The sequence below is a fragment of the Bidens hawaiensis genome, unplaced genomic scaffold (genome assembly GCF_021521415.1).
Source record: "Bidens hawaiensis isolate Kalapana, Puna unplaced genomic scaffold, B.hawaiensis_p1.1 tig00025231_1, whole genome shotgun sequence".
NCBI lineage: Eukaryota > Viridiplantae > Streptophyta > Magnoliopsida > Asterales > Asteraceae > Bidens > Bidens hawaiensis.
Window position 1 is genome coordinate 237,806 of NW_027494027.1, and position 23,440 is coordinate 261,245.

The 23,440-nt window shown below is 38.9% G+C and overlaps 1 long non-coding RNA gene across 1 annotated transcript; it reads left to right on the top strand.

Annotated features, from left to right (window-relative positions):
- Positions 1-12,018: 12,018 nt before the first annotated feature.
- Positions 12,019-12,817, top strand: LOC143571219 (uncharacterized). The gene is made up of 3 exons (XR_013142059.1): positions 12,019-12,339; positions 12,408-12,537; positions 12,636-12,817. It is a non-coding gene; the product is annotated as an uncharacterized LOC143571219 (long non-coding RNA).
- The last annotated feature ends 10,623 nt before the right edge of the window (positions 12,818-23,440 follow it).

Genomic DNA, 23,440 nt, shown 5'->3' on the forward strand with positions numbered 1-23,440 from the left:
AACTGATGATCTTCTGTTTGCAGTAAACCAGCCGTGTCAGAAACTGTCCTGTAGCTTCACAAATCTACCAATCACCCAGCGTCTTCCATATCAGATCTCCCCTTCAGTGTAAGCTTCTCCGACTATAACGATTGAGGTCTTTGTAATGCATGCATCCTCGTGCCAATAGATCATCTTAACCAATCACGTGAGTCCATCTGACTTCACCACCACATGAAGTTGGGCTTCCTCCACAACTTCACCAACTCGTCGGCATACGATAAGGTTTAATCTTCAACTACTCAACATCAAGTGATCAATTTCATCACAAAACCATCCTGACAGAATCTAACACACGACCATTAAAAAATCTGAAGCATCTTCAATCACCAGGGATAACGATCAGGAACATAAACACTTTAATTCCCGGTTAAATCCAACTTGTTCCAGAATCTTCACTCTAATAAATAAGCATCACGTTTCAGGATCCAATTCTCGAACGCCTTGAAAATAACATAAAAAATATGCTCTGACCGCAATCCAGTAATGACGAAAAACCTTCAGTTCAATTTGACTTTCTTCGGTTGGTCACCACGAACAACAACAATTTTCTTTCCCACAAACACCCGAATATGTGTCACTATCCAGTTTCAAACAATAACCCATTCACAACCTCAACTCCAAATCAGAGTTGACACGTATTTGTTCACACGTAAGATCAAGAGATAACAAGATCACTCGTTGACGGAACAACATCTTCGGTCTCACAATAATCGTGTACACCTGGCCATACAGACGAAAACTCCAAACAATTTTTTTTTTTTTTTTTTTTTTTTTTTTTTTTTTTTTTTAACTTCACCTGGCTGCTAACTTCACCTGGCCATAACTTCGCCTGGCTGCTAACTTCGCCTGGCCATAACTTCGCCTGGCCATAACTTCGCCTGGCCTGTTCATAACTTCGCCTGGCCTGTTCATAACTTCGCCTGTTCATAACTTCGCCTGGCCTGTTCATAACTTCGCCTGGCCTGTTCATAACTTCGCCTGTTCATAACTTCGCCTGGCTATAACTTCGCCGAGAAGTCAACTTCGCCTAAAGTCAACTTCGCCTGTTCATAACTTCGCCAGACCTTATATCTTCGCTGAAACCCTACGAACAGTGACGGCAACTTCGCCTGATGAACAATAACTTCGCCTGAAGAACTGTTCGGCCAGAAACGCACAGAAACGTGCCAGAAACACCAAAACGCAGATCTCGAACCATAGCGTAAGAGCCTAAGGCTCTGATACCACTTGTAGGTCCCCCCGGGGCGTCGGCGATCGATACGAGATCCGCACGAGGTCTAGGAGTGCGGAATCCTCCTAGACTCGTTAATGGTGTACAAGACGAATAACACAAACACGTACACGATCAAATACACAAACAAATACTAGAACGGGATAAACAAATCTGCAGATTCATATATAAAATAATCACGTTACATACCGTAACAAAAACAGAAAAACACGACTGACCCGAGGTGAGCTCTACCTCGGGTCGTCTCACACGACTCTAGTCTCTTACTCTCTCTCAATAAACAAGCTGCTCAAACACACACTGATTTCTAGATACCTAAAACTAAACAAGACACAACTATATATAGACAAACATTCACGGGCCTGGGCTTCAGTAGGCGAAGTTGTGCTAACTTCGCCTATGGCGAAGTTGTGATAACTTCGCCTAAGGCAGAAGTTGTTACAACTTCGCCGTTGGCGAAGTTGCTCTAACTTCGCCTAAGGCGAAGTTGTGCTAACTTCGCCTGTGGCGTTCCGCTGGTCAGAATTGCATAGCGACGGTCACAAAATGCACCAACAGTCTCCCCTTTGACCGTTGCTCTCAATTCTAACAAACACGAAAGATCATCTGTTACAAAACATGCACCAACAGTTGCCGAGTGTCTGAAACCTTCATAGTAGAAACCGCTAGTGACACCTCGGTGAAAGTAATGAAAATGGTTAAGAATTGTAAGATAGAATTAGATGGACATAAGTTCCCTATTACTTTGTATGTTATAACCTTAGGAGGGTTCGATGTAGTTTTGGGAATGGATTGGTTGTCTGAATATGAAGCTCAGATAGTGTGTAAGTGTAGGATAATAAAGCTAAAGTCATTGGATGGTAGTGCGGTGACGGTTTATGGCGATAAGGAAAGTTCAGGGCTTAACGTCATTTCGATGATAAAGGCCGAAGGGTTATTACGACGAGGGTGTGGTGCCTACCTGGCGTATGTTGTAAACGCTACGGCCGAGACGAAAGAAATGAAATATGTTCCTATCGTGTGTGACTACCCAGAAGTATTCCCTGAGGATCTTCCGGGGTTGCCACCGGAGCGTAAGATAGAATTCCAGATACACTTAGTACCAGGAGCCCAGCCCATTGCGAAAGCGCCTTACCGTCTAGCGCCGTCCGAGATGAGAGAATTGATGTCCCAACTGCAAGAACTCCTCGACAAAGGTTTCATAAGACCAAGTGTTTCTCCTTGGGGCGCGCCAGTGTTGTTCGTGAAGAAGAAAGATGGAAGTATGAGAATGTGCATAGACTATCGCGAGTTGAACAAGCTTACGATAAAGAATAGATATCCTTTGCTAAGGATTGACGATCTGTTTGACCAACTGCAAGGGTCAAGTTGGTTCTCACGAATAGATCTCAGATCAGGCTATCATCAGTTGAAAGTGAAAGAGGCAGACATCCCTAACACAGCGTTTCGGACGCGGTATGGACACTACGAGTTCCTGGTAATGTCATTCGGTCTAACGAATGCCCCCGCAGCATTTATGGATAAGATGAATAGGGTGTGTCGGCCAATGTTGGATAAGTCGGTTATCGTCTTCATCGACGATATATTGATTTATTCCAAAAGCGAGTCTGATCATGCTGAGCATCTGTGAGAAGTATTGGAGACCCTGAAGAAAGAGAAGTTGTATGCTAAATTTTCGAAATGCGCGTTCTGTTTGCGAGAAGTGCAATTTCTAGGTCACGTGATCTATCCTGAAGGGATTACCGTGAACCCAGCTAAGATTGAGGCGATAACCAATCGGAAGACTCTGCAGAACCCGACTAATATACGAAGCTTCTTAGGGTTAGCTGGCTACTATAGGAGATTCATCGATGGTTTCTCCAAGATAGTCGTGCCTTTGACCGGTATGACCCGAAAGTCGATAGTATTCAGTTGGGGTAAGTTTCAGGAAGAGGCTTTCCAGGAGTTAAAGAAGAGACTCACGCAAGCTCCAATCCTTGCTTTACACGATGGTGACGAGGATTTGGTTGTTTGTACTGATGCTTCGCATCGTGGGTTAGGTTGCGTGTTGATGCAACGAGGAAAGGTGATAGCTTACGCGTCTAGACAGTTGAAAGTCCATGAGAGTACTTATCCGACGCATGATTTAGAGCTAGCGGAAGTAGTGCACGCTCTTAAGATATGGAGGCATTACCTGTATGGTACTAAGTGTACCATTTACACAGATCATAAGAGTTTAAAGTACTTCTTCGAACAGAAAGAGCTGAACATGAGGCAGAGAAGATGGTTAGAATTGATAAAGGATTACGACTGCGATATTAAGTACTACCCGGGTAAAGCTAACGTGGTCGCTGATGCGCTAAGCCGTAAGAATGAGGAAGTTATTGCAACAGTAAAGTCATATCAGCTAATTATGAACTCAAGCTTATTTGAAGAAATCATCAAGGTGCAGTCTGAAGTGCTGGTAGATGAAGGGCTAGTAAAGAAAGAAAGGATTTTTGGTCAGCAAGACGATTTGATGGAAAACACGCATGGTGTTAAGACTAGGTTTGACCGCATGTGGATTCCACGCCATGGAGATCTCAGAGGTCGAATCTTAGATGAAGCTCATAAGAAAAGATATTCGATTCATCCAGGAGCTACGAAGATGTACCAAGATTTGAAAAGAGACTATTGGTGGCCAGGAATGATGAATGGTGTGGTAGGTTATGTCAGTAGGTGCTTAACTTGTTTACAATTCAAGGAAGAGCATCAGAAGCCTTATGGGAAGGTGCAACCTTTAGAGATACCAGAATGGAAATGGGAACACATCACCATGGATTTCATAACTAAGCTACCTCGTACAGCTAAGAATCGTGATACCATCTGGGTGGTTGTGGACCGTTTGACCAAGAGCGCTCTCTTTCTGCCTATACGAGAGGCTATCTCGTTAGAGACGTTAGCAAGCTTGTTCATTAAAGAGGTTGTATCTAAGCATGGAGTGCCATTATCGATCGTGTCTGATAGAGATACTCGTTTTACTTCGAGGTTTTGGAAGAAGTTCCATGAAGCTATGGGAACAAGATTAAACATCAGTATGGCGTATCATCCTCAAACAGATGGACAGTCTGAAAGGACGATCCAAACCCTTGAGGATATGCTACGTGCTTGTGTTTTGGACTTTGGAGGGAGTTGGGACGATCATCTGCATCTGGCAGAGTTCTCTTACAACAACTGCTACCATTCAAGTATTGGGATGCCACCGATCGAGATGTTGTATGGAAGACGCTGTAGAACTCCAGTATGCTGTGGAGAGATTGGTCAGAAGGAGATGGGAAGCCTAGAAGTTGTGTAAGATACTTCCTCAAGGTTCAACCAGATCAAAGCAAGAATGAAAGCTGCTCAAGACAGACAGAATTCGTATGCCGATAAGCGGCGACGACCGATTGAGTTTAAAGTTGGTGACAATGTGATGCTCAAGGTCTCGCCTTGGAAAGGAATTATTCGTTTTAGGAAGAGAGGCAAGTTGAGTCCGAGGTACATTGGACCGTTTAAGGTTTTAGATCATGTGGGTGAAGTAGCTTATAAGCTGGATTTACCTGGTGAGTTAGAGGGAATTCATTCAACCTTCCATGTTTCTCATCTGAGAAAATGTCTAGCTGATGACACGTCTCACGTGCCATTAATGGACATTGAGGTTGATGAACAGTTAAATTACATTGAGCAACCGATCGAGATAGTTGACCGCAAGGAGAAGCAACTTCGTCACAAGGTTATACCTTTAGTGAAAGTGATATGGAAGCATCGCAAGGGTTCAGATGTTACTTGGGAAGCTTAGGATGAGATGCGCAAGTTTTACCCGAATTTGTTTATGTAATAGTTAGGTTTCGGGGACGAAACTTCTTTAAGGGGGGAAGACTTGTAACATCCTACTTTTGGTTATAATAATAAAATAAATTTCATCTAATTTATAGTGGGTCATTTTCGGTTTAGATAAATAGAATATGAGTTGGGCTAGTGTTGGGTAAATGGGTATGGGTTATGTACTTGGGTTAGGAAAGAAAGAAGGAAAGACCATGGGCTTAAGCCCATGATCCATAATTATATAAACCATTAATCACCCATTTAATTCATTTCTACACATATCCCTTACACCACCAAAACACACACTTAAGCCTTCTCTCTAGTTCTCTCCCTATCTAAACCGAAACCAAGAAGGAAACCGAGCACCGACCTGAGGTAATGATAGTATGATGTTGTTTTAGCTTAAACCCGTTAGATATGGTCACGAAACGACGAGTCGACACCGTTAAACCGTTTAAGTCACGAGATCCGGGTGGAATCGGATATAAACCGAACCTATGATGAGCTTAGAGGCCACCCTAGCTCAGATCTGGATCGAACGGGACGAAAAACGGTGAAAAACGAGTTAAAACTCGTTTTTCCGGCGTGTTCGTGGTTTTCCGGCGGCGGCGCCGGAAAGGCGGCTGAGTATTTTAAGGATGTCAGAGAATGTTTCTGACATTCTCTGACAAACCCTAACCCTGATTAGTTAACGAACCAGGGGTGATTCGCCAAGTGATTTGCTAAAGAAAGCATAGCGAACTAGCCTTAGTTCCCGTCCAGATTCGTTAAAGGAAAAGAACAACGAACTAGTCCATTTCGCTAAGGTCTGGTTCGTATAAGGATCAATTCGCTATATGGACCAGTTCATGAAAGGGTCCAATTCGTCATAAGGACCAGTTCGTTATAATGCTTTATTCGTTACAAAGCCAGATTTGTTATAATGGTTAATTCGCTATGAACTCCCATTCGTTAAGGACTGAATAGCGAATTAGAACTTTGAAAGAATGACAGAACAGTCCCTTGACATAGAAAAGAATGAATTAATTACAAATAAGCCCTTGAACTTTGAGTAGCAAATAAAATAATGATCCAAAATTCTAATGGAAAATGTGTTAAGGTAGTTAATGCAAATAAAATTTTTCCAAGCTGACCTGGTAGATCGACCCCAGTCAGGGGCTCTGCTCCTTGGGCCCTGCTAGGGGCTGCCGCCCCTAGAACCCCGCTGCCAGGGGCGCTGCCCCGGACCCCGTTCGTTGAGGGTATTAATTAAACTAGAAAGACGATATGTGTAGTGATAGTTTATTGATACGTATAATTATACAGTTAGTCGTGCACAGCTCAAGAAGGGAATAACTGTAAACGGTGAACGCAACCGCATTGAGGTGAGTTTCTAGCCCCACTTCCTTGTTATGTTTTCGGGGCTGTGTGCATACTCGATGTGATAGTTAATACAATTACCTTAAGTGGTGAGTGTATGCCTTGTATGATTTATGTATGATGATTGCTTGACAGCGCGTGAACGATCTTCGGATATTGCATGTACCGTTAGGTGGTAGTTAAAGATATGATTGATGTGTACGATGTAAGATATGATGTATGTATGAATATATATGATGTATGCATAATGTATGTATGATATGTTGATGGTACATGAACGCTCTTCGGAGATTGCACGTATTGTCAAGGAAAGTATGTAACTGTTGCATGAAACAAAGGGACCAGACCCTAATAATATCCGTGACGGTAGGGGCCATACCTTAATAATATCTGTGATGTTGGGGACCAGACCCTTTATAACTTTTGTGATGTTGGGACCAGACCCTTTATAATATCTGTGATGTTAAGGACCAGACCCTTATAATATCTGTGAGGTTATAGGGCGGAAGGCTCTTTAAATAGGATGAATAGTTATATATAAAGATTAAGTATGATTAATTCACACCCCTTCGGGCACGTGTGCAAGTATGAGAACAGATTGTATGTTGTAACAGCGTAGCTGACTTTTAGTATGCACGCATGTGAGTAGATTGAGGCAGCTTGCATAAGAGGAAGCAAATGGCATGGACTTGAAGAAGCTTGCATCTCAAGGAAATGTTATGTTATTTTAAAGACAATGTTTTAAGTTTAAATAATTTGAATGCTTGTTAAGACAAGAAAGGATGGTTATGTAGCACAATGGTTTGAATGTTTTAATATTCCGCGAATGTTTTTAGTTAACTCTGATATTATGAACTGTGTTTATGAGTAAATCCAACGTCCAAAGTAGGGCACCGGTAACGGGGCCTTACAATTACACACATTAGACACAATGAAAATTAAAACCTAAATGTACCGTCGTTTGAGGGTGCTTTTCGCTTCTTCGGAACGTTTTTGCCTGTTGCCTTTCTCTTTTTAGCATCAATAGGTTGTTCTTCAAGTAACAAAATCTGAAGTGTCGCCTCCGACGACAGTGGTTCAGTCGGAGATACGATTGCCGTTGACGGATATGACGCCATTGATTCACGATGGAGGTTATTTGAGATTCCAATAGCAGAATGGAGATGGAAGGGTTTGTGTTCAGAGGAAAATATGAAGAATAATGGTAGAAGAGAAGTGAATAAGACGATTGAAGAACGGTTTGTATTCTGATTTTGAGATTTAAGAGTTTACCCTTGATTGTCTCTGATATTACAAATTTGCCACCCTTTTTAAACCATTGATTTTGTTTGAGATTTGATCCAATGGGTGATAATCATTCTCACCCTTCTCATTTTTTACCCCCTTTGTAAAATAACTTGACACTAATAGTTGAAGTTGAAACAAAACAAAAGGAATACAAAATCAATTTCGTGCCATACCAAATAATATGATTTTAATTATCTATTATTAAACATTACTAGCTTTTGAACCCGTGTATTACACGGGATTTGTCAAATGATAAAAATAAATAAGTTATGTTATTTTAAAAAATAAACAAAATGAAAGGTAAAAATAAATTTAAAAATCAGGTATGATATTTTAATTGTGATTTTTAAAATACTTTTCATGATTGAAATTGCGTGTAGCTTAACATACCATATAATAATCTAAAGATTCATTGATGATAATAAACCGAGTTGCTATAAATGCAAAGCCTACACAAGCCTTTGAGGCTATATTAGTTTTTATTGAAGTTGTTTTGAAATGAACCAAAGTCACCATTTTTTAAAATGATCCATACGTATTCGATGATTGCCTCATGTCAAAATAGAGCAAAACATGTGATACAATTGTAGTCCGAAATGCGACAAACACAATTTGGTAATAGGATTGCATGTCCAAAAGGTGTCTTCACACTAAGCGCAACATGTGATACAAAATTTGTATACAAAGAAGTATTTTCAATTTTGTAAACACCATTTTAAGGTCTCATTTACCTTGTAAATTAATGTATTAGACAAAGTAAACGATTTATGAATTATAAATTTTTCACGTTTCACGACTTATAAAATGTATCTTCTTCATGTTTCACTATGTGTACTACACATGGTGGATAATATGAACTTAATGTAATTTTTCGTGTAACAATGTTTAAAAGATGATGATCAATGTGCTTATAGACAATAATCTATAGTATAATGTCATCAGATTACAAATATGCACACCTAAATATATACTTTACGCAATGTTGAAAATCCACAACCAACCCAATAATTGATTATATTTAGCATCAATTCTTCTTGAATGGTGATTATAAACATGGCATTTATACACCTTTAAATAGTTAATAAAATCCATCTAACGATGCTATAACCCAATTAATAAAATGGTTTTGACTAATGGATAGTTAGGATGAATGAGATGAGATATTAGAAATTATGATGAAAAATTAGGCTATAAGTGAATGTAGGCTTGACACCTAAGCATCAACACTTTGTTTTATTAGTAGAGTAACATAATATTTGTTTTGTTGAAATTGATTATGTAATAAATGTTTATGAAATAAATAAACGAAATTTTACAGTTTACAAAAAACAAAGAATTCGGTTTTATAACTTTTTAAAAAATATCTAAGTTACAGGACTCCAAATTTCTTTAGGTATAACTAATCATTGTTTCAATGGTTAAAAGTTTTTTTTAGAATGACTATAATTTTAAATTAAAGATACAAAATTAATAATCACATTAATTGAAAATTTAAATTAAATAGCATAATTAAACATTTATATATACGAAGTGAGAAGTCTCGCATAATTCAAACTGAATTCATGAGTTTTTATTGTTCAAACATGTGTTGACATCTTTAATAAAAAGTAATGTATACATTGAGCAAAATTATGTTTTAGGTTTTATATTATTGTAAATAGTCATTAATTTATGCATTATATCTTAAGATGTAACTCATGGGTCAAACCATTTTCACCAATAACTCATGGATAGCATAGATTAAGGAGAAGAGAGATTAGAAGAGTAACATAGAATTTTAATCTAGGAATTAATATGGTTAGAACACCTAGGCATCATTATTTTTGTTTATTAGTATTGTAAGATTAGGCCTACTAAGATAAATCCTTAAGTATTACGAATATATAAACCGTGCATGCATATCGACAATTAACAACCACCAAACCCTAGTCATGTTTTCCCGACGGTAGAAGCTGACGTCTTATCTGAAAATATCATCATGGAGGTTATATCAAGACTTCCCGTCAAAACAATCATCAACTGCAAGTGCGTGTGCAAAACGTGATCCTTACTTTATTTTGGTGAAGCTCTCATTCGTTTCCCCATAATTCAAGTGGGTTCGGTCAATGGTGTTATCTGCGTGCGACGTCTATTCTTACGTATTTAATCCTGTTGTTGAAGAATGTTTGATGGTTCCCGATGAACCACCAAGGTTGAGGAATATTGAGTCGTTAAGTTATGGTTTCGGAGTTTCAATGGCAGGAGAATACCAAGTGATACAAATTTATAATAAATCTATATGTGGTTAATTTACGAAGTTGCAATCGAGGCTTACACCCTTGGCACCGGTCAATGGATAGTTTTGGCTTGGGACAAACCCCGTGATTAATAGTCATTTCTACTGGGTTGTTAATCATGGTCAAATCTATGATAGATATTGATTTGAATATGGAGAGTTGGAGACATTTGAGTTACTTCCATCCCCTAGCTCCGGGGCCGGGGGATAACTAAGACTCTATGCACATGTTGGGAGTCTTGAAAGGTAGTTTAAGTCAGATTTCTTCGTGTTCGTTAGGATTAGAGCTTTGGGTGATGTCGTGGTATAAAGAGTAACTATCCAAGGAAATATAACCCCTATGTTTAAATTATAAGAGTGGGAACCCTTGTGTCTCATTGATGGTTCGGAATGCACTAGTATTTTGATCATCCGTAATAAGCATAGTGTGGAAAAACCGATGGCGTGTTATTGTCTCAACACGAATAAGATTCTACTTCTAGATTTGCCACCCATCTACCCTATGAGTCCGATAATGGCTTATCGTCCTAGCCTTCTTAAACTCCAAAACTTTGGATCATTCATTCATTGTTCAAAGCGAGTGACAACCCCTTCCGGAATATGAGGTCATGCGGTGATATTATGGGATTAGTGGGTATTGGATAGTTTAGCAGAGCACCCTTATCCCCCTTTATATTGTTTTACAAAGTGAGAGTAGAATTAGGGAAGATCATTTAGATTGGAGGTTGAAGATAAATACCATGAATGAATATATTATTATTATTATTATTGTTGTTGTCTTTCTTTGGAAGGAATTTTGATATAGATCTTAACCTGATCGTTTTTTTAATGTAATTATTAGTTTGAAGTTGGACGAGAGGATACTTAATGTGGCCGAGAAGCCCTTGGTAGCGAAAAAAATTGCAGATATATTATCAAACAATAAGTCAAAGAGAGGAAGATTCAAAATCGTCGGCGATGGTTAAGGAGGGAGGGAGGGAGGGAGGGAGAGAGAGAGAGAGAGAGAGAGAGAGAGAGGGTCTTTGGTGTAATCTTATGTTTACAAAAGTACCGAATTTGCAAAGAGATGCGGTGGTTAAGGAGAGAGCGTGAGGGGGTCTTTGGTGTAATCTTATGTTTACAAAAGTACAAAAGTTGCAAAGAGAGGCACATGTAAAGTATTATGGAAACGTGGAGCAAGTTGAACTCGTCATAAAATGTACAACAGCAGGTACTACAAACTCAAGCATAGAAATAAAGAAACAGTAGAATTGTGTGTAATCTGAAACTTGTAAAATAATATATATAATAATTGTAGGAGGGTTGCGGTTATCCAGTGGAGACTCAAGTTTTAATCTCACTTGTGTCACATTTTGGAGGATATTGGCAATGAAGGTTTTGAGCTAGACATTGTGTAAAGTTTGTCAGTTCAAACCCTGTCTGAGCCCACCCGAGTTTTCATCTCACCTATGTGTTACGCCGGATAGTTCTGCTCTTGTGGTGGCACAACGATTGTCAAGTGGCAGTCGGTGGTATGGTTTCCCCGGGAAACGCCCAAGCCAACTCTGAAACCAGTACGGGCCCGGTAAAGATAACATAATATGTCAATAGTGGGGCACCGGGTCATTATATCAAGCTCAACTCTTTTATAAACCAAGTTAGTTTGACTCAACTATTTTATAAAAGAACTGATTTTAAACCATTTTTTTTGTTTTATATGTAAAAGAATAAAAGTATATAAAAGTTGGTCAATTATGATTTGGGAAAATTAAAAGAACGTACGGAATGCCGGAAATAAGAACAAAAGCAGCGGCCGTACAATACGAAACCGATACGTGACGCCAAAGGAAACATTCTGTCTAAAACACGATCTGCAGTTACCGTCTACTCGTATTCAGCCTGATCGCCGCTGGTTTAATTTTATCATTTTATGTTAGGCTGTATTGTACGGCCTAACATAAAATGATAAGACTGATTCATGAGTTATTCAAAGAAAACCGATAACCAATTTTCGGCTAATTTTGGATATTTATTTGGTTTCGATTAACAGTTCGGTTATTGCTCACTCTTAATATTTTCTGCTAATTATGTTAGACCATGCGTATTTTTTTTGTTACTGTAGAGGTGTTAATCATGTATATTTTCTGTTGTATGAGTTGTTGAAACATTATGTGAAGCAAATTCAACTTACTTTATTAATATTGTTCTGGTTAACACTGTAGGTAACACTAGGATTGTAAATCAGAAAGAGCTTGAATTCTTTCGTGAAGAATTGCAAAATCGGCTATCGAGCAATTATAAGGAGAGAAAGCTGCCTATTCCCCTTTTGAATGATCATCAGAAAGTAAGATAGATATTTGCTGTTTAGGATGTGATCGTGTAATTTTGATGTTTTTTTTATGTAACTTGAAGCAAGCAAGAGTTCATCTTCTTGATACTGAGCCATTTTCTGACGCATTTAGGCCAAAAGGGAAGAGGAAACGTCCAAAACTAATGGTGTCTGATTACGAATCATTAGTCAAGAGGGCTGATGGCTCTCAAGGTAATTTAGTTTTATCTAGTTTTGAGAATTCAATTGTAGTTTTTTTTGTAACTTTCTCTAGTGAATTGCTAATTGATTAAATCATGCTAACTTTGTAGATGCATTTGAAGAGAAATGTGGTGGTGTTGATCCAACGGATGCAAATGTCGATGGATTTAGGGATCTTGTTCGCCACACAATGTTTGAAAAGGGTCAAAGTAAACGTATATGAGGTGAGCTTTACAAACAAAGTCATCGACTCTTCAGATGTTGTTATCCAGGTTAGTGGTGTGCTAACTCATAATATATATGTTATAGTCAAATGTTTATGAAATTATCTTTGATTCTCTTCTCTTTATGCATAATGTTTTTGAGGGAATGAATTGATTAAATGGTACACATGTTTCTGATTACAGGTGTTGGATGCTATGTTATCATCTCGAGAAGCATTTAAAAGAGCATTGCAAACACAAACACATTATTTTACTGTTAAACAAGTTAACAAGGTAACTGTGATCTATTTCTGTAACTAAGGTCTGTTAAACAAGGTAACCATGATCATTCGCATTTGTGCAGTGTTATTTGACCCCACAAAAGGATGGCTTAGGGTACTGTCTAAAGAATACCCTACTCTCACGTTTCATGCCAGCATTGCTAAGCCTTATGGCAAGGTATGCTAATTGTTATTAGTTATATATGTATATGCATGATTTCTGCAATTTTAATTTCTGTTTGATGATCCTTTGTTAAATTGCTTATTCTATAGGTGGTGAGACAATTTTCATGCTTAAATAGTGACAAGCAAGCCCTATCGGTTGGATTTGTTGGGTATCCAAATGTTGGAAAGTCGTCAGTAATTAACACGCTGCGTACGAAAAATGTAAGTTCGTTATTTCTTTTTCTTTCTTTTTTTAACCATGTGGAGGCCTTAAGCGAACTTGATTATATTTTAACCATGTGGAGGCCTTAACCGAACTTGATTATATTTTTTGTTTTCGTTTATGAAGTTCTGTAAGGTTGCTCCAATTCCTGGAGAGACGAAAGTTTGGCAATATATAGCACTTACGAAAAATATATTTTTGATCGGTTGTCCTGGTGTTGTTTATGGAAGCAATGATACTGAAATTGATATTGTTTTAAAGGGCGTTGTACGTGAATTTTAACTTTTAACATAATAACAGTTTACTTTCATTTCAAAGATTTTGTCTACGGTTAGTATATTATTTTTGCAGGTTCGAGTCACGAATTTGCATGATGCCACATAACACATAGGTGAAGTGTGGAACCGTGTCAAGAAAGAACACCTTGAAAGAGCATACAAGATAAAAGAGTGGTATGCCTTATTTTTCTGATATATTTGTCTCATAAAGAAGTATTAGTATTTTTAGAACACTGCAAATTGAATTTAAATTGTAATTGATTTTATGGACCTGAAGATACTGACGTGGCGGAAAAAAATGCAGTTGTTGATGAGAACGAAGATTTGGCAGCAATAAGAAGCATTGAAAACATTGTTTCATCACAGTAGCTAAAAGATGTTTACTGAGAATGAGCTAAAGGGGGATGCTTCAAATGAAGAGTGATCATAGGTTATTGTTTTCTTGCATAGGTTTTTTGTGGAATTAAGAGGCAGTGCTATAAGTACATCACTGAAAGGGGTATTCATTTAATGTACATGTTTTTCCTGCCACATAAGTCGTTTCACTTGTATACGGGCGTTTAAAGTCGAGTATTTCTATGCAAATGGGCGTGATGATTCATCTGTAAACGAGTGTTCGTCCTTGCATGCCCTGGTAATAATAAAGTTAGTGCCTTCTAGCCTCACCATATAGAATAAATGTATGAAAACGTAGTCTCACTACATTACCCGGTCCACTATTGTCCATATAAATTTGAAACGGCTACCTAACTTAACAGAATCAAGATACCTCAAGATTCCATGTGGAGGGGCTGCTATTCCTTTCTAGAAAAACAATCGCTCATTCGCTCTTCATTCATAGTTTATTTGAAAGTCAAGTCATGGGTATTATGAGCTTTTGTCTGCTGAATTGGTTCTGGAGTTGGTTATCTATTAAGCCATCACATGTGCTTGTTATGCTGATAGATCGACGAATGTTCTTGAATCTTAGAGAGCACATAACTTGTTAGATTAAATGTCTTCAGAGGATGCCAAAGACGAATCAGAATTTCCTTTATTCGGTCCGACTTCGCACATGTTTTCCATTAAAAATATTTTCTTTATTAATTTTAGACTTTCGGGTCTTACATCTCACATAACCCAGTCTAATCATGTCATAATCATGGCTATAGAGCATTATAATACATTTTATTTTTATTTTACCAGTTATCAGAAAAAAAAGAGTAGATCTAGGTTATGCATGTTTAAACTCCAACGCTTCAAATGGGTCAAAGTTAAAAGCTTTGCTAAAGTTTTAAAAATGAAATGTGTGAAACACAAATTTGCAAATCTAATCATCTTTTGTGGTAGAGTTTTGTTGTAGGAAGATTACCCGGGTGATAATGTTACTATGAAGTCAACTATTGGGAGTGCGTATATGCAATTTTTAAGGCACGTACATTTCATGTTAATCGAATTGTTTTAGGAGTTTCCCTTCTCTGTATGCTTCAAAGATTGAATGTTAATTTGGGTAATAATTTTTTTGTTGTATATACTGTAAACTAATGTCAAAAGACACCTTAACCGCGCAGCCCGACTTTTGACAGCCTAGCACGATTTTTGACCCACTTTTGACCGAGTTTTAACAGACTTTTTGAGAATCCTAGCCCGAGTTGCCGAGCCTGAGTTTTGACTGACTTTGACCGCCGCCGACTAATCCGGGATGACTTGAAGAAAGTCTCCAAGGTAGGGGTCGGCCTTGAAATACAACACTGCATATCGGCAATCACCGCTTGAAGCTGCAACGAAACAAAGAAAAAGTAAATGAATGAAGAATCCGTTACTGAGCGGAGTAATGAAGAGATGCTAACTCTAACTATTTGACTGCGCAAAAAGTAATCACCCTATAAACTTAAAAGACAGATTGAAGTCTGTCCAAGTCCAACAACCATTACAGGAGAGATGCCAAGACGTGTAACTCGTCAAAACGAGTTGTAACACGCCATATTAATATCAAAGTTTTGGGGAAAAAGTACAATCAGAAGATTGTATGTAATTATAATAAATCGAGGTTATTTAACCCATTTTCTTTGGAAATAAAACCCAAATCAACCAAACATAGAACAGATTCACTCCTGACCAACATATAAAAAAACTCACAAAACCAACACTAATGCCAATTCATTACTACATTTGAGCAAAAGATTCGTACCGGGTCGTGATTTACAAGTGACTCAGAGACAAAGGGTCCGAAAGATGCGGCATATGGAGTTGGAAGCTCATAACAAACAAGTCCATCCTGAACAATATGTAAAAAAAATATCAAAAAACCTTGAGTATTGCCATTTTATTTGAACAAAAGAATCGTACCTTGTCGAACTTTTGATGCGGGTCACAAAAATTTGGTGCAAAGGGTGTGCTAAATGGGGGCCATGTATATGACAGAAGCTCCCGATAAAGGGCAGCATCATTATGTGTTTGCATTCTCCACAACTTTTCACCATATTTTTCCATCAGATGAGAGTAGACATTTTCGTCAACAAGTTCGTGTTGAGGATAAAGTGAGAGGCAGATTGCCAGAAGAGTATACATCTGTTCAATTTTGGTTAGTATTTGTAGTGATTCCTGTTGAGGCTGCTTAAAAATGTAGGCAAGAATTTTGTTGAATCCGCGTATGGCGTCTACATACCTGCCAATGCGACTGATAACTGATGATGCACTCTGTTTGAATATAATAAAGAATAAAAATAAAAAAAAGTACCTCCCCAACATAAGATTAGCAAAGCCATAATGATAGATGGTTGTGATCTGAGTGGCAATAAGAGTGGGGTGAAATTCTTGCTGAATTATGTCAATATAACGCACGCAGTCGAGTCCATCTTGATAACTTCCCAATAAACAATGGACTCTTAATAAACCAACCAAGCTGAAGTAGCCCAAGGCAGTCAGCACATTATGCTGATCTTCTGTTGCTGTCAACAATTGAAGCAACCCATCTTTGTCCAGCTCTAATTTCTGAATAATCTTAGACTCTCTCACCAATCTGTGCAAAGTGTATAAAACAGCATGCACACTAAAAGCCTGCCAAAAAACCATTATCACAAACTATTATTATTTACTTGGAATGCAACGTACACTCCTGAGTATTAATGGCTGACTGACTGACCATGGTACGTCGTGTTAGCAGATAAACATCCATCTGGGTTTTGTTTTCCGAGGGCCGATACTGACAGAAGTGTTGGATTTAATGGTCGGTTCGGGTCAAGTCAACGCGAACGACCCGAATGTGACCCGGTATGAGTTACACCGGGGGTAACGAAATATAAACCCACTTAAATGTTAATTGGGCCCGACACAATTGATTAGCAAGATTGGTTAATGGACTAGGCTTTGGTTTAGTGATTGGGCTTAAGCCCATCGGGTTTAAATTGGTTTAAACCCTAAATGTTTACTATATGTATATATATATATAATATGATTATATTATAATATGGTGAATGAACTCAACAACAAAAAACCCTAGCCTCCATATAACCACCAACAGCCGCCGGCCGTTTTTCCGGCCACCGGAAAAACGCCGCCACCTCTCGTCGGCCACAACAACTCACCGGAACACCACCACAGCCTTCTGTTACTGTTGTTTCTGTTATTGTTGCAGTTTGCCACTGCCGAGAGCCGCTAACCCCACACCAGCCGTCGCCACCATTGTCCGGCGCCGCCCTCCGGCCACCGCCGCCTCCGGTGCCGCAATCCACCAACTGCTGGTCTTTCTCCGGCGGTTTGTTGCTGTTTTCAGCTGCTGTTCGTGGCTGTCCTCCGCTGTCCGACATCTCCTTCCGCCGCTGCCGCCGTCGCAAGCTGCTGCGCCGCCGCCAGCCGCCACCACCGTGTCACCGGAGTTCTTGTATTTTGATTGTGTCACTTCTAGCACGTTTCGTTAAGCCCTCGGTGTCTTCTCGGTTTCTATAACTGAGGTATATCGATAAACTAGATCTATGGTTGTTTGTTATTTATGTTTATCGTGCTCGTATTGTTGTAATCGGATCCAGGTTCGGGTTTCGGTTTTTGGTTCGTTTAAATCGTTCATATTCCGCTGCGTTTTTATAGTTCGTTTAAGTTTGTTTATTAATATTGATTAATAACTATTGAAACGAAATAATTACTAAAACGGGTTAAAATAGTTTATCCGTTTTCGTTCCGAACCACCGTTGAAACCCAACAGTGGTATCAGAGCCGCGGTTACAACGTACGAGTCGATACCGGTTCGTTTAAAACCGGATCTACATCTTAAACTTTAAATCGTTTAAAGTTTTGATCTAGAATTTTTTTCCGGTGATTTTAGATTTGGTCAAAGTTTTGTTTATTTTATTTGACCAAGTCAAAACGACCCGAAATTTTATTTATTTTGAATATGTAAATCCGGCCCCGACCTATGTTTGTTTGGTTGTGTTTGGTGTTTGAGCTTGTTTTGGCCATATGGTTGGTTCAAAAGTTGTAAAAAGGTTATTATTTAATTTTCGGTTTTCTTTTGGCCATAAAGATGGTTCAAATTTGTAATAGGACATATTATTGTTAGTTTATATTTTGTAATTAAGAAGACGCGAAGATAACAGAGGACGAGCTCGAGGACTTCTTGGAGTTAGTGGGAGTTCGGACAAGATGACCAGATGCACGAAGAAGTCCATCCTTGTGGTTGTGTGTGTTGTGATCCCCTTGACCCGATCGGTCTCCCTAATTGGCTCTAGCGAGACCGATCACATTTTGGCCATAAGGATTTACATATTATTTGCTATTGTGGTTGCTTGGATTGTTTATAATAGGATTATAATATCACCGACCTAATACCAAATAAATTTGAAAATAAACATTTTATTAACCAAGTAAGTTTTGCAAATTCAAAGCGTTTTGATTTCCAAAACTAATAACTTAATAGATTTCTATTAACTTAAAATTGGTTAGTCGTATCGCGACAAACTTAGTTTTTAATAGGTTATTTAAAACTAAGTGTCCTGAGAGATGAAAGGGTTCATCAATTCGTCCCGATAATAAATACAGTAAAATTTGACTTTTACTCTATTTGGTAATTTTAAAATTAATCCCAATTTAAAAACCAATAGTTTATGCCAATCCTACTACACGTCACACTTGAGGCATAATGCCAAAATTTTGAGTGTTTGGAGCTACAACATCGCACTTGTTTTCTAGCCTATCCCATCAAGGTGAAAGCGTTTCGTTGACACATCCGGCGCTTTCACAAGTCACGGTACTAGGACAACTATTACTTTACTCTCCTGTTACGTGCTAAAGCTGTCTGGAGACTTAAAGTGGGCAAAGATGAGGCTAAACGTATCTATACAGACAATCGTTTTCTCTATAGGCCTCATAACCGAGAGTTGTACTCTATTCACAATTGGCAATCGTTGTCAGTCTGCCTAACCACTTATTAATGTTGTGTGCTACTGCTTCCTTTAATAACTGGAAGCCAGATTCTCATACTTCTAATTAATTAATGTTATTGGGTCATTAATAATAGGACTACAACATCGAATATACTAAATAAATTTACTTTTGCTTAATTAATCAGATGTCGTCAAACGAAATCTCACCCTACGCCCTTAAGACTACCCTTGAGAAGGATAAACTGAACGGTACCAACTTCATCGAATGGCACCGCAACTTGAGACTTTTTCTCACCATGGCAAAGTGCCTGTATGTTCTCGATGGACCTGTTCCAACTGAGCCTGAAAACAACACAACACTGAACGAAAAGTTCTTGACAAGCATAAGGATGACTCGGCTGAGGTCTCCTGTATTATGCTAGCCACCATGACTTATGAGCTTGCTAAAGGCTTGGAAGACTTTGGTGCCTATGAGATGCTTGAACAACTCAAGGGCATGTTCCAGAAACAAGCCCGTCAAGAACGTTTCGACACCATGAAACAACTTATCAGTTGCAAGATGGCAGAAGGGTCTCCCGTCAGTGCGCATGTTCTTAAGATGAAGGGGCACATCGATCAGCTTAAGAAACTTGATTATCCCATGCCTGATGAGATGACATCTGATTTCATCCTCAACTCTCTCCCCAACTCATACGACCAGTTCGTAATGAATTTCAACATGAATGGCTGGGTGAAGACAGGGCCGGAGCTTCATAACATGTTCAAGACGGCTGAGATGAACATTCCTTCAAGGACCAATCAAGTTATGATGATTCGATCTGCTGGTGTCAAGAAGCCTAATCCCAAGAACCGGGGTTATAAGGGTAAAGGCAAGAAGAATGTTACCATTGCTGCCCCTCGTGCCACCAATGCTAACAAAGGGGTTCCAAAGATACCACCGCCGCCCCCTGAGGAGCGCCAGTGCCACAGATGCAACCAAATGGGACACTGGATGCGAAACTGTCCCAAGTACCTTGCTGAGATCAAAATGAAGAGAGCCAATGGTGAAGGCTCTTCTCGAGGTATTTCAATATACGTTATTGAACTTTTCACTATTTCTAGCAACACATTGGTATTTGATACTTGATGTGGTTTCCACATCATTAATGTCTTGCAGGAGCCTTAGAAGTGGAGGAAACTGAATAAAGGCAGCATGGAACTCATCGTTGGAGATGAGAAGAGAGTACCAGTTCTGGCAACTGGAGTATTTCATTTTACTTGTCCATCTAGCCTAGTTTTTCTTTTGAATAATTATTTGTATGCTCCTGGTTGGACCAGCAACATCGTTTCAGTTTCTTTACTGTTTGAACAAGGTTTTAAGTACGTGTTTTAATGGCATAGCTATTTCTGCTTACTTAAACGACATCTTTTATTTCGAGGCTAAGCCTTGAAATGATATGTATAAGATTAATGTTCAAACTATTAATAACGTATATATAATCTTTCAAAACGTATCAGATCTGGCATCAACGATACATTTCTGGCATTGCCGACTTGGCCACATAAGCATAGTAAGAGTTAAAGACTCCAATCCGAGGGGATTCTTGAATCCACAGGACCGGACTCTTTTGACGATTGTGAATCTTGATTAGCTGGCAAACTCGCCAAAGACTCCTTCACTCATAAAAGTGAACGAGCAAGAGATCTGTTGTGACTCATACACACTGATGTATGTGTACCTTTCAGAACCGTGTCTAGAAACCATGAAAGATACTTTGTTTTTTTATCGACGACTATAGTCGATATGCTTATGTGTATCTTATGAAACACAAGCATGAAACTTTTGAAATGTTCAAAGAGTTTCAAAACGAAGTGGAAAACCAACTTGGTAAAACCATTAAGATACTTCGATCAGATCGAGGTGGAAACTATCTCAGCTAAGAGTTTATCAATCATCTAAAAGAGTGTGGAATTGTTTCACAGCTCACTCCACCTGGCACACCCCAACATAATGGCGTGAGCGAGAGGAGGAATCAAACTTTGCTAAAAATGGTTTGATCGATGATGTGTAGAACTAACTTGCCTCACTCCCTTTGGAGTTTCACCATTATGACCGCCTCCCGCATTCGTCAAATACTACAACCAAAGCGATTATTACTTCTTTCATCCTGATACATATATGATTTCTATCAAAAGGAAAGACCATTTCCTCGAGAAAGAATTTCTCGATCGAGGAACTGGAGATTACATTGTCGATCTTGAAGATATTCAAGAACCACAAACAACCGCTGAGGAAGTTGGAGTGTCTGATCAACAAGTTGTTGTTGCTGATACATCAGACATGAACACGAGCGTTCGCAGAAGTAGTAGGACTCTCGCACCCATTCCTAGATACCTATGGCATCTGGATGGTCCAGAAGTCTTATTAGTAGCCGAGTCTGGCGACGAAGCTACTAAATACATATCTGCAATCTTGGATCCAGAATCTGAGAAACGGCGAGATGCCATGAACGCCGAGATGCAATCTATTCATGACAATCAAGTCTAGAACTTGATTGAGCTACCCCCCGAAGGTCGGGCAATAGGGAGCAAGTGAATTTTAAGCAAGTATCTCGAAGCTGGAATCTTCACTTGATGAGAAAATCAAAGAGTTTGATTTTATCAACAATGAAGATGAGCCTTGTGTTTACAGAAAGGCCAGTGGGAGCACTATATCAATCCTCATCTTGTATGTGTATGATATACTGATAATTGGAAACAACATTCCTATGCTTAAGGGAGTTAAGCACTGGTTGGAATCTTGTTTTACAATGAAAGATCTTGGAGAAGCTGCTTATATTCTGGGAATCAAGATCTACCGAGATAGATCTAAGCGGCTTCTAGGGCTAAGTCAAAGTACGTACATAAGCAAGGTCATGACACGTTTCTTAATGGACAACTCCAAGATAGGAGCTGTTCCATTTCTAAAGGAATCGTTTTAGCAAATCGCAATCTCTGGCAATGGACATTGAGACAAAGCACATGCAAGCAATTCCATATGCTTCAACGATTGGCTTTGTCATGTATGCTATATTATGCACTAGACTTGACGTCTCGTAAGCGTGTTTGGAGGAGTGGAAGAGGAGCTCATTGTAAGATGTTACACTGACGCTAACTTCCAAAATGACCGAGATGCTTCTCGCTCATAATCTGCTTGGATGAAGAAATTCATAGCCAACCTTGATCTAATTCCAAGTTTAGGAAAATGATCGACGTGATATGTGATAACACAGGTGCTATTGCTCAAGCCAAAGAGCCCAATTATCATCACATGGCCAAGCACATTTTTAGTTCCACTATGTACGAGTAATACTGGAACGAGGTGACATCATGATAAGCAAAGTAGACACAGATCAAAATCTAGCTGACCCGTTCAGTAAGCCGATGACTCAGGACAAGCATAGAGATGCTATCGGGCTTAGACTTGCTAGTGATTCATTTTGATTTAGTATTTGGATGTATGAACATTCAAACAGTTGTACTTTTTAGTTCACCTTTGATTTAATGGTTAAATGCAAACGTTGAATGATACAACCGTGTTCTTTTTAATACGTTTAATCCATGAATATTATATTCTAAACTATCCGTAGTCAGTCAGACTCGTGGGAACGATTCTGAATTAAGACTATTCTGAATTTGGACTCAAGCAGTTGACTTCCAAACTCACAGACCTCATTATGAATGACGTTGGATGTAACTCGCATCAAATCATCTTCATGGATCTTGATCATAAGATGTTTTGATAATAGTATGCTCATTTAGTATCCTTAGACCTGAGATGTATATTAGAACTTTCGTCTACCGAGGAATATTCTTTGATCATGTCAACCGCTGTAGCGTAACTGCCAGCCATAAAGGCATTGGTTGGGAATGTTCTGGAGTTCAGTGGGAGTTGTATGTAGTCAAGATGGGATTCTGTACTCTTACATTAAAATGTAACAGTTAGACATGTTGGCGCCCTCGTTGATTCAAACTGGTAAAGTGTGAGGCCTCACCCAAACTTACTGTGTGTTTGAATGGACCACTTTGAGTCTATATCGAGAACTACAATAATTGAACACTATATGAGATTGATTTGATCCATGTCTCATTGTTCAATTAATGTCTTATACAGAAAGGATAGATGACAACGATTACTATAAATTCATCATCTTGCAATAAGGTATTCCAAGATACTTTGGTTATGGATTTAAAATGTCATATTTGGTTGGGGACAGCTACGTGTAGCTAGAACGCCTCTGGCTGTTAGCGTTGTGATACTTGACCCAAATCCGTCCAAGTGGGAGACTGTTGGATTTAATGGTCGGTCCGGATCAAGTCAACGCGACCGACCCGAATGTGACCCGGTATGAGTTACACCGGGGGTAACGAAATATAAACCCACTTAAAT